The 14,784-nt window shown below is 41.1% G+C and overlaps 2 pseudogenes; one reads left to right on the forward strand and one right to left on the reverse strand.

The window, feature by feature from the left end:
• Positions 1-1,163: 1,163 nt before the first annotated feature.
• Positions 1,164-2,173, forward strand: LOC127520352 (trace amine-associated receptor 13c-like; annotated as a pseudogene).
• An 11,215-nt stretch (positions 2,174-13,388) lies between these two features.
• On the reverse strand, positions 13,389-14,456 carry LOC127520047 (trace amine-associated receptor 13c-like; annotated as a pseudogene).
• Positions 14,457-14,784: the final 328 nt, after the last annotated feature.

The raw sequence follows: 14,784 nt of genomic DNA on the forward strand, positions 1-14,784 counted from the left end.
AACCTCTGCTCTATGCCAGTGCGCTCTGCTCAATAGCTCATGGCCCAAGCGAATGCTCCACTCTTGCTCACCGGTAACAACGTTCACTCAAATCCTACTCCGACATGAAATTTCTCTGTACTATACGTCTTTCTGATTGTAATGAATTTCCTGAATAAATGTCTTAATTACAGTAGACCTATAGATTTCACAATTAGTTTCTTTTTGTCGTTGTTGTTTAGGTGGAGGCTTTAAATAAGCCCTTTTGGGTTTTCTGCCTCTCCCTGCACAGTATATGGATTGTACTTTTTGTTTTTTATTGTATATATTTTATTTGTGTGCAAATAAAACTAAACCAAAACTAAACTAAGATAACAATATATTGTTATCTATATATTAAAGCAAAATATTGTATAAAGTGGTATAAATAAACGTGACGTGACTTGACTGGAGTGTCGAATTGCAGAGCTCATGCAAACATAATCCACATCTACATCCACATGATCGGATGCTTTCTTTGCTGCTTTTTTCTCTCTGCTGTCATTTTTGTTGTGTCTATTTTGTTATTGAGAGGAAAGCATGCAGCACATATTTATATTCATCTAAATGTCACTCTCAGCAGCGTTAGCAATGTTGAGATGTTCACTGTCATGTTTGGTTTTGATTCACGTTTATGTTTTCATGTCTTATTTTGTAGTTTTCTTAGTCAAGGTTCCTGGTTTTGTCATGTGATCCCCTTTTCCTCATGTGATTATGTCATGTGCTTCCCTAGTCTCATGTGTAATGTTGTAATTGGTACCCTTGTTTCATGTGTCACATTCTCATTGGTTGATTGTGTCAATTGATTTCAGGTTTGTCTTATGTCATTAGGGTTTCAATTGTTTTACTTCAATGAAAAAGGTTACATTTTGTGATTTTATTTTTAAATAAAAGGTCAAAATGCTACATTAACAAAACAAGTAATTAGACACACATTAGAGGTGCACAAGGAAGGACAAACCTACAAACCCTCTTACATCTTAGCTTCAATCCACTGTTCTGTTCATGCATCATGAAAATAACTGTGCCATTATGCATCATCAGAGTGGGCGGTAGATGGGCTGGTCAGTGTGATCCAGACACTGTATAAATGAAAGGACAGTAAAGAGGGCAGAACAAACTCCTAACAGGAGGAGACTCACTCATGGCTTATGAGACAGAGGATAATGAAACTCAATACTGCTTTCCTGCCATCAACTCATCATGTATCAAGGGAAAACGCTCCAGATATGAATATTATATAATTTACCTGTTCGTATCGTTGCTATCAGCATGGACTGTGTTTCTGAACCTGCTGGTGATCATCTCCATCTCTCACTTCAAAAAGCTTCACACTCCAACAAACCTGATTATTCTCTCTCTGGCTGTGGCCGACCTGTTTACTGGCCTTATTTTGATACCAATAGAGGGCATCAAGCAAATTGAGATGTGTTGGTACTTTGGAGACACTTACTGTGGAATGTTTGTAATTACCGTTAGGTTGCTTCTTTCTACATCTCTTAGTAATTTAGTTTTAATTGCTGTTGATCGTTATGTGGCTGTGTGTCACCCTTTACTGTACCCACAGAGAATAACCACAACTAAAACTTCAATGAGCATCTGTCTCTGCTGGATTTGCTGTTCAGTTTACAATGTTGGGTATGTAATTAGTAATGGACATTTTAATATCTCACACAAAACGTGTTATGGTCAGTGTATTGTCATGAATAGTCTTGCTTGGACATTCACTGATTTAATCTTTTCATTCCTATTTCCCTGTGTCGTGATCATCACTGTATATTTGAGGATATTTCATGTTGTACAATGGCAAGTGAAAGCTATAAACTCTCTAATGAAGAGTGGTAAATGTGTAATGGAAGGTTCAGTGAGAAGGAGATCTGAGAGTAAAGCTGCTCTGACATTAGGAATCATTGTGACAGTTTATCTGCTTTGCTGGATTCCATTCTGTATCTGTTCTCTAACAGAATCCACTGCAGTCTCTTCCACTACAATGACATTTCTAGCATGGACTTTGTATGTTAGCTGTGGTCTAAATCCTCTTATCTATGCTTTATTTTACAGCTGGTTTAAAATATCAGTTAAACACATCCTAACTCTTAAAATATTTCAGCCAGCATCCTCTCTGATGGAAATATTTACAGATAGTCATTCATGACTGTGGAGATGGGGGGTTGATTTGTTTTATTATTTTCAATTTTTTCCATCCCTGTAAATGCACAAATACCACTATTGCAACATATGTGATATGTTTTCATATGTTCAGGTACAAGAATGAGACATAAAATTCAACAAACAACATTAACTTATTATTAAAGACATAGTTCACTCAAAGAAAAAAAAAGGTCTGTCATCATTTAATCACCCTCATGTCTGATGTTAGGCAGAATGACCATTCACTTACACTGTCCAGAAAAAAGATGCAATGAACATAAATGGTGACTGAGGCTGCCAATATCTCTTCTGTGCTCTAAGAAAGCATCACATGTATTCTTCATGGAGAAGCGATCGCAAAATCTACTTCTAAGATAAAGTAAATCCAACATGTGTAGTAAAAATGGACTGCTTTAACCCCTCTGTGTGTTTAATGTATTTTAATACTTAAATACCTTTTTTCAAGTAACTAGTAAAGTAATGCATTATTTATACATTTACAACAAAATATCCAGGAGTAAAAAAGAGTTGCTTTCTCAAATAAGTTACAAAAGTTATTTTTTTCCTATTCATTGATTGACAATATGAGTGTTGAACTTTTTTCTCCTGCATCCTATTCCTCTGCAATTCGGAATGGCATCACAGCTGAAGGTTTGTTTGAACTGTGCCCTCTACTGCACAGGCAAGAATTTGCATTTCCTTTCTTTGGCCAGAGGCTTATTCATTTCACTTGTGTGGTGTGAAAGGGCCTTTACATTTGCCAAAAATAAAACTTTTTTTGTTTGTTATTAAAAGCAAACAACCAAGCCCAGCCCAGTTGAGAAAAAATAATGCATAATTAACGTAACATTACTTTCCATAAAAAGTAACTAAGTAGTGCTATTAAAGGGATAGTTCACCCAAAAATGAGGGTTAATAAAGGCCTTTTGAAGCGAAGGGATGCATTTTTGTAAGAAAAATATCCATATTTAAAACTTTATATATTCAAACTATCTTCTGGCGTTAGACCGCATGCAGAATGCACAAGTCAACTTGCGCCAAATGAGTAATCCTCTGACACACTGTATGACGCAGGATGTAGGAGTATCATAAGCTTAGATGCCTCTCACGGTTCAAACAAATATGGTTGGGCAACAAACTCAAGCTCCTCTTCTCTTATATCGAAATCCTCCGACATTTCTCTTTAAAATTTCTCATTTTAAACTTCTAAATTGTGACCAGTGTTTTGTTCTGCTCTCTCCTCTGCGCCTCCGCGTGCGTCATCGCGTCAGGTCAAAGGTTGCTCTTCCGCCCAAATTGACGCACGCAGTATGCGTATGGTCGTCCGCCGGAAGCATGTTATTTGAATTTATAGTTTTCAATATGGATATTTTTCTTACAAAAACACATCCCAACAACACAGATTCACCTTTACCCATTTATCACTGGGCCTGTTTAAACCTGGTCACTCCATGCACTTTTTACAGATCAGATATCTGATTAATCAAAACGATTCCATTTACACTTGGCCACATAAATGCGTCTCAGCAAAACGGATATAAATCCGATCTTCAAGTCCTGTGCTATATGCAGATTTAATGGAGTTGACATCACCGAAAGTAAGAAATATGAGCTGCATTTTATTGATAATCAGCTAATTTCAAAATCAAAGACCGCAATAGGAGAGAGCGCCGCAACAGCACTGGAAAGATCAGGTAGTCTCTTACTTTTAATAAAGATTGTGTTTTCAGCGTCTGTGACTTACTTTCACTTTCATTTGTGTCAGTTTGCGTGTTGGCTTGCGGAAGATACTCAGCTGCTCATCTGTGGCGATGAGTGATGCAGTAGCGCTGTCATATCTGGCTATAACATGTTATTTATCCTATAACACATTTATTTTTTAGCATTTTTGGGAGGAGTAAACTTTACATATGTGGTTTCATCAACCAGATGCATTTAGACCTGTTCAGTTTTGACTGGAATGCGTCCCAGACCACCTCCTGAAGTGGTTTGAGCAATCAGATTTAAATTCGTCTGGAATGTGTTTTGGAGGGCATTTACACCTGGTTTTTTCACGATTGGATAGCTATCCGATGTACCTACAGCAGGCATGACTTTATATGAATGTATGTGACTGTGGCACAAACTGGGCACTTTCAAACAGTACACAGAGAATCAGTGGATACTGGCTGCAGTAATTTTGTAATACAGAAACATAATGCAGTACAGGGCTTAAAGGTGCACTAAGTAAACTTTTATGTTTCACTGGACATCAACGTTCTTGTACTTTATACTGACAGCTGTAAAGGCCCGTTCACACCAAGAACGATAACTATAAAGATATAGTTCTAAAAATTGTTCTAAATATAAAAGAATAGCACTGTCCACACCACAGATATAACGATATAGAGAAACGATATGGTTGGGATCACTTTCAGAATATTTTTTCTCCAGCTGATGAACGATAAAACACTGACAACCAATCAGACTCCATTCTAATTTAAGGGCTCACGCATTTAAAATGGCAGATGACTTTGCGGAGAAGTTAATCACTGAGGTCCAGAAAAAGCCACCACTTTTTGACAAGTCAACCCCTTTTTTCCAAGAATACTTTAAAGTAAATGGCTATATGGAATAGGTCATACCCTCGGAATAAATGGTGAGCAGTATTAACGATGAGATCATTATGCCAGACTAGCAACCAGTGTAACATAAAAATTAGCTCAGGTAAGTTATCCAGCACTAGTTTCGACAACATTGTATTGCTTCCTTTGAAGCTGCAGTGAAAAAGACTAGGCGTTGCTTTTATTCCACTATATTGACTACTTCTGCTAAATTCACTGTTAGATTAGATCGATTACACTAGCTATTCACTTCAAATACATAGCATGCTGAGGACATCTGCTGGTTAAAGCCGTGTAATTGCAACAAGAACAGCAAAAACATGTTGTACACACTTTGAAACTGCACTAATGTTCTTCTGTAAAATGTCTTGAAACTCACTGGACCCCTTTGATTTTAAACAGCCCTACATTATAAGGATGTGACACACCAAGCCAACAGTCAGCCGTCACTTGAGCATCTCAGTTTTTGCAGACTGTTCTGCAGTGTTGGTATAGTTGGACCACCATCAGTGGCTTTTTGGTGTTCAATCAGCATTGTAGCAGTCAGTGAGAGAGATCATTTTAGTTGGCTGTTCAGCATAGGGAATCAGTGCACAAGAAGAAAAATGAAAGTGACGAAAGCAAACAAATGACAACGTCAAGAAGGCACACACATAGAAGACTCCTCAAATTTTACATCATCTTATCTGAGCATCCAAATACACAAATATTTTCATATGAATTGAAATATCAATATTTTCAATGAAGAAAGTGAAGATCAAGGGATCAACATGACTCATATTCAAAATGAAAAGCAAGCGCTGCTTTGTTTACAATTTGTATATCCCCTGTGTTTGCTCCTGCTTCCCTTACTGAATGCTGAATACAGATTACTGCCACTTGCTGATATAGAAAATAATTTCCTCTTGTTCTTTAATGTCAGCTTGGTGTGTCACAGCCTATATTCCTTACACAGAGTATCCACAGGATGTGGTGGACAAACATGCACAAACATAAACACTACTTCAGAGCTAAAACAGGCAGTTAGGCAGGCCTAGTGCACCTTTCTTGTTCTTTCTGCAATATGAACTAATTCAACATTAAATAATGCTTCAGCATATTACCAGAGATTTTCTGAATCTTGTGTGGTACTACTAATTATGAACAATTATCTCATTGGTGATTTTATATTTATATTTTATATTTTATATTCAAAGTTTTAAAAAATTTCACAACTTTTAATCTCTTCAAAACAAACTCACTGACCTCTGGGCACAATGCAACATCGGTGTAATACGTGTGTTTGTTTGCCAATGTTTGCTTCACACCCTTAATGGACAGATCACTGGAGAATCGTCACTGCAGCAGAACTCTGAATACAGAACAGGTGTTAACAGGACCCTCAGGATTACTTCAACACACAAGAGACATGAATAAAATGAGGGGTTTATTTTAAAGAAATATAGCGCAATCCGGTTTCCAGCAAAATATTTAGTAAAAGTTTACTTCATGCATTCACTAAAAATCAATACCGATATGATTAAAATTAATTTAAAAAATGAGTTGAATAAAGTTATTTTTGAGAAAATCTCTCATTGCCAGGGTATGTCTTTGTGCTCTTATTTTATATAGTCTTTTCATTTGTAGTTTCGCCCTTATTAGTCTGTTTCTTGATCTAGTTAGTTTCATTAGCTGTGTATATAACTATGGAGCCCCTAAAGGGATATGGTGGTGAAAAAAATATGGGATGAGAGGAAAAAATATTTTTCAAAGCTTTTGCGTTCTCTTGTAAAACTTTTGCATTCCCCTGAGAAACTTGATTTCCTCACCCTCAAACCATCCTAGGTGTATATGGCTTTTTTCTTTCAGACACAATTGTAGATATATTTAAAAATACCCTTTGTTACGAGCCCCTCTGAAAAGACTAGGGGTAAAAGGGGTGTAACAAAATAGTGGGGAGAGGCTGAGAGAACTGCCGTCTCCAAGCCCCAGGGCCAGTACACAAGAAAGCTCAGCACACCAGTTTTAAGCAAATAAACCAAAGGTATTTTATTTAACAGAATGTGGAAGATACTTAAATTAAGGCTTCAGGAGAAGAAAAGGCCAAAACAATAAACAAAAAAGGTTCCCCTGACTAGGGTTTTTAAGAAGTAATTTACCTATCAAAAGAAATTGAAATAAAATACAGAGACACTTACCTGACTTCCTCTCTAAGTCAAACACAGAAGAAAAAAGGTAATCGTTGTACCGGCATGATTTTGAACAGCTGTTGGGTGCGCAAATCTGCGTTCACAGAATAGGCTATCTTCTAATTTTAAAGATGCGGTGCTGCACTCCTCTCTGTTTGCGACCTGTTTAACCTTTGTTTTGCTAATGTTTGAGTTAATGTTCTCCTTTTAGGGGAAGGGCTCTGATAGCGATGGCATGCAAAGTGATAGAACATGATTTATGAACCCGCCACATTGGCTAGTGAATTGATGTGCCTTACCCGCCACAGTCGATTTTCAACTGCATCTGGCAGGTTGGTGGGTGTTAATTTCAAACCCTGGCTGCCACGCATACTTTGAGCGTGGAGGGGGTGAGGCCCTTATCCAAATGCTCCTGAAGAAAAGACAGTATCGACAATACGTCACAAGAGGTTGGGTCTTCATTCTGAGCTGTGCATCAGGTGGAGAAGACCAACCATTTAAGGGCATAGAAGCATCTTGTAGACGGGGCTCTAGCCTGAGAGATAGTGTTTAACACGCTCTCTGGGATGTCAACAGGCTCCCATCGAGAGGCCAAAGATGCAGTGCCCACAGCTTAGGCTGGATGTGCCAAATAGTTCTGTTCGCCTGAAAAAGGAGGTCGTGCCTCAGGGGAATGGGCCACGGAGCTGCTACAAGCAGCTGAGATAGCTCAGAGAACAAAGGTTGGTTCCTCCAGAGCGAGGCCACAAGAAGAAATTTGTGCTTCTGTTCCCTGATGCGTTTGATGACATGGGGGATCAGAGAGATCGGGGGAAAGGCGTGAAGGAGGAATCTGAGCCAATTGTGGGCCAGCGCATCTCTGTCCTTCGAAAAGTAGATTGGGCATTGAGAGTTGTCTTCTGAGGCGAAGAGGTCGACCTCTGCCTTCCCGAAGATTTCCCAAATTTCGTGAACCGTTTGGGGGTGGAGCATCCACTCCTCTGAGGGGGCATTGCTCCAGGACAGCATGTCTGCTCCCTGGTTCAGTTTGCCCGAACATGCGATGCTCTCATCGAACACAGGTTGGGATGTGCCCATTCCAAGAGGTGCTTCACCAGGGTGAAGAGGTGCTTTGATGATAGCCCCCCCTTGGTGATGTAGGACACCACTGTCATGCTGTCCGACTGGACTAAGACGTGGTGACCTCTCAGGTCTGGCAGGAAGGTCTGAAAGGCTTGACAAACTGCTAGCATTTCTAGGCAGTTGAAGTGTAGCTGACTTTCCTTGTCCGACCAGGAGCCGAAGGCCAGTCTGCTGTCGCACAAAGCTCCCCAACCCGTGTTGGGCGCATCTGTTGAGACCATCTTCCTTCTGGAGACTCTTCCTAGGGTCACACCTCGGTTGAACCAGCGGTGGTTCTTCCAGGGGGCCAGGGCCACTAAGCAGGTCTGGCTCAACCTGATGCGCAAACGGCTGTACCGCCAAGCGTGAGGTGGAACCTGAGGTTTCAGCCAGTACTGTAGGGGCCGCATGTATAGCAGGCCCAGCTATAGCACTGTAGAGACAGAGGCCATAAGACCTAGTAACCTCTGGAATGCTCTAAGGGGGAGAGGGAAAGAAGCCACGAGCTGCTGAATGGCCAGAGCGCGCTTTGGTGAGACTGTAGCCTTCATCTGGGCTAAGTCGAAAGCTGCCCCTAGGAATGAGATACGTTGGCTGGGGGACAGTGAGCTCTTGGCAAAATTGACCCTGAGTCCCAGGCATTCTAGGTGGCTGAGGAGCACAGATATGTGTGTTATTAGCTCGGCCTCCGACTGGGCTAAGACAAGCCAGTCATTGAGGTAATTCAAGATGCGGATTCCCATCTGTCCCAGAGGAGAAAGAGCCGCGTCCATACACTTCGTAAAAATGCAACCTGAATGGTAGGACCGTATATTGATAAGCCACTCCCTCGAAGGTGAATCTCAAGAATCGTCTGTGATGGGGGGGGGCTATCTGGATGTGAAAGTACGCGTCTTTCAGAACCAGCAAGAAAAAACTAGTCCCCTGGGCATATTTGCGCGAGGATCTGTTTTAGTGTAGTCATCCTGAACGTCCATTTCATGAGGGCGCGGTTCAGGTGTCTGAGGTCTAGGATGGGCCTGAGGCCGCCACCCTTTTTGGGGACGAGGAAGTACCGGCTGTTGAAGCCTGACTCACTCTGGGCCGGGGGAACCATTTCTATGGCTCCTTTCACCAGCAAAGACATCACATCGGAGCGGTGGACGTGTGTGTCTTTTGCTCTCACTGAGGTGGGAACCACTCCACTGAAATGCGAGGATGGCCTGCCAGGCCTTGGCCCGCGTGGTTCGGGGTTGGATTAGTTCGGATGACAGGCCACTGTGTAGGGGCATGGCGTTCGAGGTAGGCGGAAGAGGAAATTTGCTCTCTTTTTGAGTATGTTTGTTTTTTATTGTGTTCGCTATAACAGTGACAGGCTGCATGGGCACGTAAACATGTGCGGACCCAATGTTTGCAACAAACACATTGCTTCCAACACCCAGAACTGAACGAGGTGGCGGGAGGCATGAAAGAGGCTGCTTTGGGGGTGGTCCGGCCGCAACAAGACTTATCGCCCTCATCTTCCATTCTGCTAGATCAGGACGGCTTCTGAGGCGTCGGGTCCAGCACTATCTTGGGCCGGGGTCCCTGGCGATTCGGGAAGGGGTGGTGCTTCGGACGGGAGCATTGGCGTGGCTCAGGCTGGGGCGCAGGCTGCATGGATGCAGGTTTGTTTTGCTGCTGAGTCGGCGCGGCTCTGGGGCGACTGGAAGCAGTGGCTGAACTAGAGCGTTTTGGCATGAAGTGTCGCATGGCCTGGGACGACTTCTGCGTGGCGGTGAAACGTTCAGCAAAGCCCTCAACGGCAGGCCCGAAGAGACCGGAGGGGGAGACAGGGGAGTCCAGGAAGAGAACCATGTCTGCATCCTTAATCTCTGTTAGGTTGGGCCAGAGGTGGCGCTCTAACACAACCTGGGTCGGGTCCAGTCTCGTCCATTGAGCGGAAGAGCTTTCCCTGGAACACCTGGAGGATGGCCATGGTGTTGAGCACTGAAGCTGCTTGGCCGGCCGATGAGTAGGCCCGTCCAGCGAGAGCTGAGGTGATCCTACACAGCTTGGATGGGAGGGCGGTCTTTTCGCTTTCCATCCGATGGCAGTGGGCGGGCAGAGGTGCGCGGCCACTGACTCATCCAAGGGCGGCAGCTTTTCATATCCTTTCCTATCCGATCCGCTCGCGCCAGCAGAGGGACGTTGGTCTGGGCGGGATATAAAATGCATTAAAAATGACCAAATATGTACAAATTCATATGAATTCATACGAATTACCTACTCTTAACCCCGCCCCTAAACCTGGGGTTTAGACAAATCGTATGAATTGTATGAATTCGTACAAGTGAGGTCATACGAATTCATACGAATTAGCCACCTCGTAAAATACGTACAAATTGGTCGTGAGATAGCATTGGAAATACTGTAAACACACACACACACACACACACACACACACACAGATTGGGTTTTCATGTTTTATGGGGACATTCCATAGACGTGATTTACAGTATCTCACAGAAGTGAATACACCCCTCACATTTTTGTAAATATTTTATTATATTTTTTCATGTGACAACACTGAAGAAATGACACTTTGCTACAATGTAAAGTAGTGAGTGTACAGCTTGTATAACAGTGTAAATTTGCTGTCCCTTCAAAATAACTCAACACACAGCCATTAATGTCTAAACCGCTGGCCACAAAAGTGAGTGCACCCCTAAGTAAAAATGTCCAAATTGGGCCCAATTAGCCATTTTCTCTCCCCGGTGTCATGTGACTCATTAGTGTTACAAGGTCTCAGGTGTGAATGGGGAGCAGGTGTGTTAAATTTGGTGTTATTGCTCTCACTCTCTCATACTGGTCACTGGAAGTTCAACATTGCACCTCATGGCAAAGAACTCTCTGAGGATCTGAAAAAAAGAATTGTTGCTCTACATAAAGATGGCGTAGGCTATAAGAAGATTGCCAAGACCCTGAAACTGAACTGCAGCACGGTGGCCAAGACCATACAGTGGTTTAACAATACAGCTTCCACTCAGAACAGGCCTCGCCATGGTTGACCAAAGAAGTTGAGTGCACGTGCTCAGCGTCATATCCAGAGGTTGTGTTTGGGAAATAGACGTATTAGTGCTGCCAGCATTGCTGCAGAGGTTGAAGGGGTGGGGGGTCAGCCTGTCAGTGCTTAGACCATATGCCGCACACTGCATCAAATTGGTCTGCATGGCTGTCGTCCCAGAAGGAAGCCTCTTCTAAAGATGATGCACAAGAAAGCCCGCAAACAGTTTGCTGAAGACAAGCAGACTAAGGACATGGATTACTGGAACCATGTCCTGTGGTCTGATGAGACCAAGATATACTTATTTGGTTCAGATGGTGTCAAGCGTGTGTGGCAGCAACCAGGTGAGGAGTACAAAGACAAGTGTGTCTTGCCTACAGTCAAGCATGGTGGTGGGAGTGTCATGGTCTGGGGCTGCAAGAGTGCTGCCGGCACTGGGGAGCTACAGTTCATTGAGGGAACTATGAATGCCAACATGTACTGTGACATACTAAAGCAGAGCATGATCCCCTCCCTTCGGAGACTGGGCTGCAGGGCAGTATTCCAACATGATAACGACCCCAAACACACCTCCAAGACGACCACTGCCTTGCTAAAGAATGTCTCCAGACCTAAACCCTATTGAGCATCTGTGGGGCATCCTCAAACAGAAGGTGGAGGAGCGCAAGTTCTCTAACATTCACCTGCTCTGTGATGTCATCATGGAGGAGTGGAAGAGGACTCCAGTGGCAACCTGTGAAGCTCTGGTTAACTCCAAGCCCAAGAGGGTTAAGGCAGTGCTGAAAAATATAGGTGGTCACACAAAATATTGACACTGAGGGGGCAGTAAATTTACACTGTTTACACCTCCCAAAGTCAAAAATGGCAGGTTTTACTATCCTTAGAATAGTAAAATCCTTACTAATATAGGAAATACCTGGATCACACATACATGTTGGGTTTTCATTCCCCCAAAATGTCTGTGCATGGTCCTGACTGAAAACACTGCTGTGAGTTGCTGGAAAACGCAACTTTTATGCTTTGTTTGTAACTGTTTTCATTGGCAAAATGGAGCAAAAACAGTCAAAATTGACAATGTTGTGTCTAAAAATTGTCAATTCATATAACCAATGTATTGTTTATTGGATATTGTACAAACTTAATATCACATTTTGCAATCATGCTGACAATCGAGAAAGTAGATATGGCTTAATTGTTATAAACACAAAATACAAGAACTCATAAAAGGACAATTCATATGTTAAATTTTGGAGGCATTTTTATTAATTTTGGTCCCATTTCCAACCTTGCTATTTTTACGTCCGTATTGAGATGTTTTAATAGTGGTTTTATTTAATTTCACAGCAGGGACAAACAGCGTCAAAGTTTAGGGCAAACACAATTGTTACCTGGCTGTCACCAATGAAGGCAGGTCCAGGAAACACGCTGTACTGCTTGAGAATTGACTGAGAATTGATGCCACGGGCCAAATTTAAAAAAAAAACTAAAATATAAAATAAAATTAAAAAACATCTTGCAAAAAGTTCACTTGTCTAGTCAGAGGCCAAAAGGGCAGTTTATGCAGTTATGCATTTCCATCGGGATTATTATGAGACCAGGAAGCATAGAAGTCAAACCATTTCTTTATCAGCAAAGATGCATTATTTTTATTGAAATTATTCAATATTTATTTATATATTATTATTGGTATGTATATATATATATATATATATATATATATATATATATATATATATATATATATATATATATATAGATTGTTATGATCAATTATTATAGGCAAGGAAAGGCAATTTTATTTATATAGCACATTTTAACTAAAATATTTATATTTGTCAGGTAGCTGTGCATTTAAACAGAGTTCAGTCCAGAGTTCCATTCAGGGATAACAAATCCTTACTTCCTAACTCTCCCAGCTCTTTCAACCAGACAGCAAGATTTAAAATGCATTAATACAGTCAGAAATAAAAAGATGATGCATAAAAGTTTGATATAAAATGTATTAAAAATGAAATAAGTTTTGACATTGCACACTGCTCAATCAGTAAATGCATAGCTAAAAAGATATGTTTTGAGTCTGGATTTGAATGTGACTACTGTTGGAGCACATCTGACCTCTTCAGGAAGCTGGTTCCAGCTGCAGCTGGCGTAACAGCTAAAAGCAGACTCTCCTTGTTTTGAGTGAACCCTTGGTATTTCTAAGTGACTTGATCCTGATGATCTTAGTGATCTGTTAGGGGTATATTCTATGAGCATATCTGCAATGTATTGAGGTCAGTTTAAAACAATAAATAAACAAACAAACAAACAAACAAACTTCAATCAGCCTGTAAAAATGTCCATGAGAGAGGATGCTGGCTCCAATATTTTAAGAGTTAAGATGTGTTTAATTGATATTTTAAACCAACTGTAAAATAAAGCATAGATAAGAGGATTCAGACCTGAGTTAATATACAAAGTCCATAATAAAAATGTCATTGTGGTAGAAGAGATTACTGTAGTCCCCGTTAAAGACAAGATATAGAATGGAATAAAGCACAGCAGATAAGCTGTCACAATGATTCCTAATGTCAGAGCAGCTTTTCTTTCAGATTTTCTCCTCACTGAACTTTCCATTACACATTTACCACTCTTCATCAGAGAGTTTATAACTTTCACCTGTTGATTAACAACATAAAATATCCTCAAATATGCAGTGATTATCACAATGCAAGGCAACAGGAAGGAATATATCTCATCAATGACCCTAAAGGTAAAACTAACTGTTAAGGTACACTCTCCGTAACACTCATCTGTTCTACTTGAAGTGTCAAAATATTTGTTGCTGATTATAAAGGCAGCGTTGTAGGTTGAGGAGAAAAACCAACAGAGACAGATGCTTACTAAAGTTTTAGTCATTGTTATTTTCTGTGGGTACAGTAAAGGGTGACACACAGCCACATAACGATCAACAGCAATTAAAACTAAATTACTAAGAGATGTTGAGCTAAGCACTCCCATGATTATCAAAAACAGTCCACAGGAAGTGTCTCCAAGGTACCAACACATATCAATCAGCCTATTGGACTCTATTGGCATGACAATGAGTCCAATTAGCAGGTCGGCCACAGCCAGAGAGAGAATAATCAGGTTGGTTGGAGTGTGAAGCTTCTTGAAGTGAGAGATGGAGATGATCACCAGCAGGTTCAGAAACACAGTCCATGCTGACAGCAATGAAAAAAAAAAAAACACATACATGATATTGTATTCATGTCTGGAGCATTTTCCCTTGATACATGATGAGTTGATGGCAGGAAAGCAGTACTGAGTATCATGATCCTCTGTCTCACAGGCCATGATTGAGTCTCCTCCTGTTAGGAGTTTGTTCTGCTCTCCTTACTGTCCTTTCATTCATACAGTGTCTGATCAGACTGGTCCACCCATCTATTGCCCACTCTGATCCTGCAATTAGGTTTTTTTTCAATAGCTCTATCCTTCATATCATACTTAAACATTGTTGTTGTTGTTATCTTTGCAACCTAGGCTCACTGGAAAAATGTACCTCTACCTACAATTTTGCAAAAGTCCAAAAGCACACCTGCATTCAATTTATTGCAGTTCTGCTCAAAAATTATGATTATGATGGGGCAAATTACCATCAATTAAGACTTATTCATAAAATTAATAGTTTTTGTGTGACATCATAGCCTACTAATGCACTAAGACAGTGATATTAAAA

This window comes from Ctenopharyngodon idella, chromosome 10, assembly GCF_019924925.1.
Source record: "Ctenopharyngodon idella isolate HZGC_01 chromosome 10, HZGC01, whole genome shotgun sequence".
Taxonomy (NCBI): domain Eukaryota; kingdom Metazoa; phylum Chordata; class Actinopteri; order Cypriniformes; family Xenocyprididae; genus Ctenopharyngodon; species Ctenopharyngodon idella.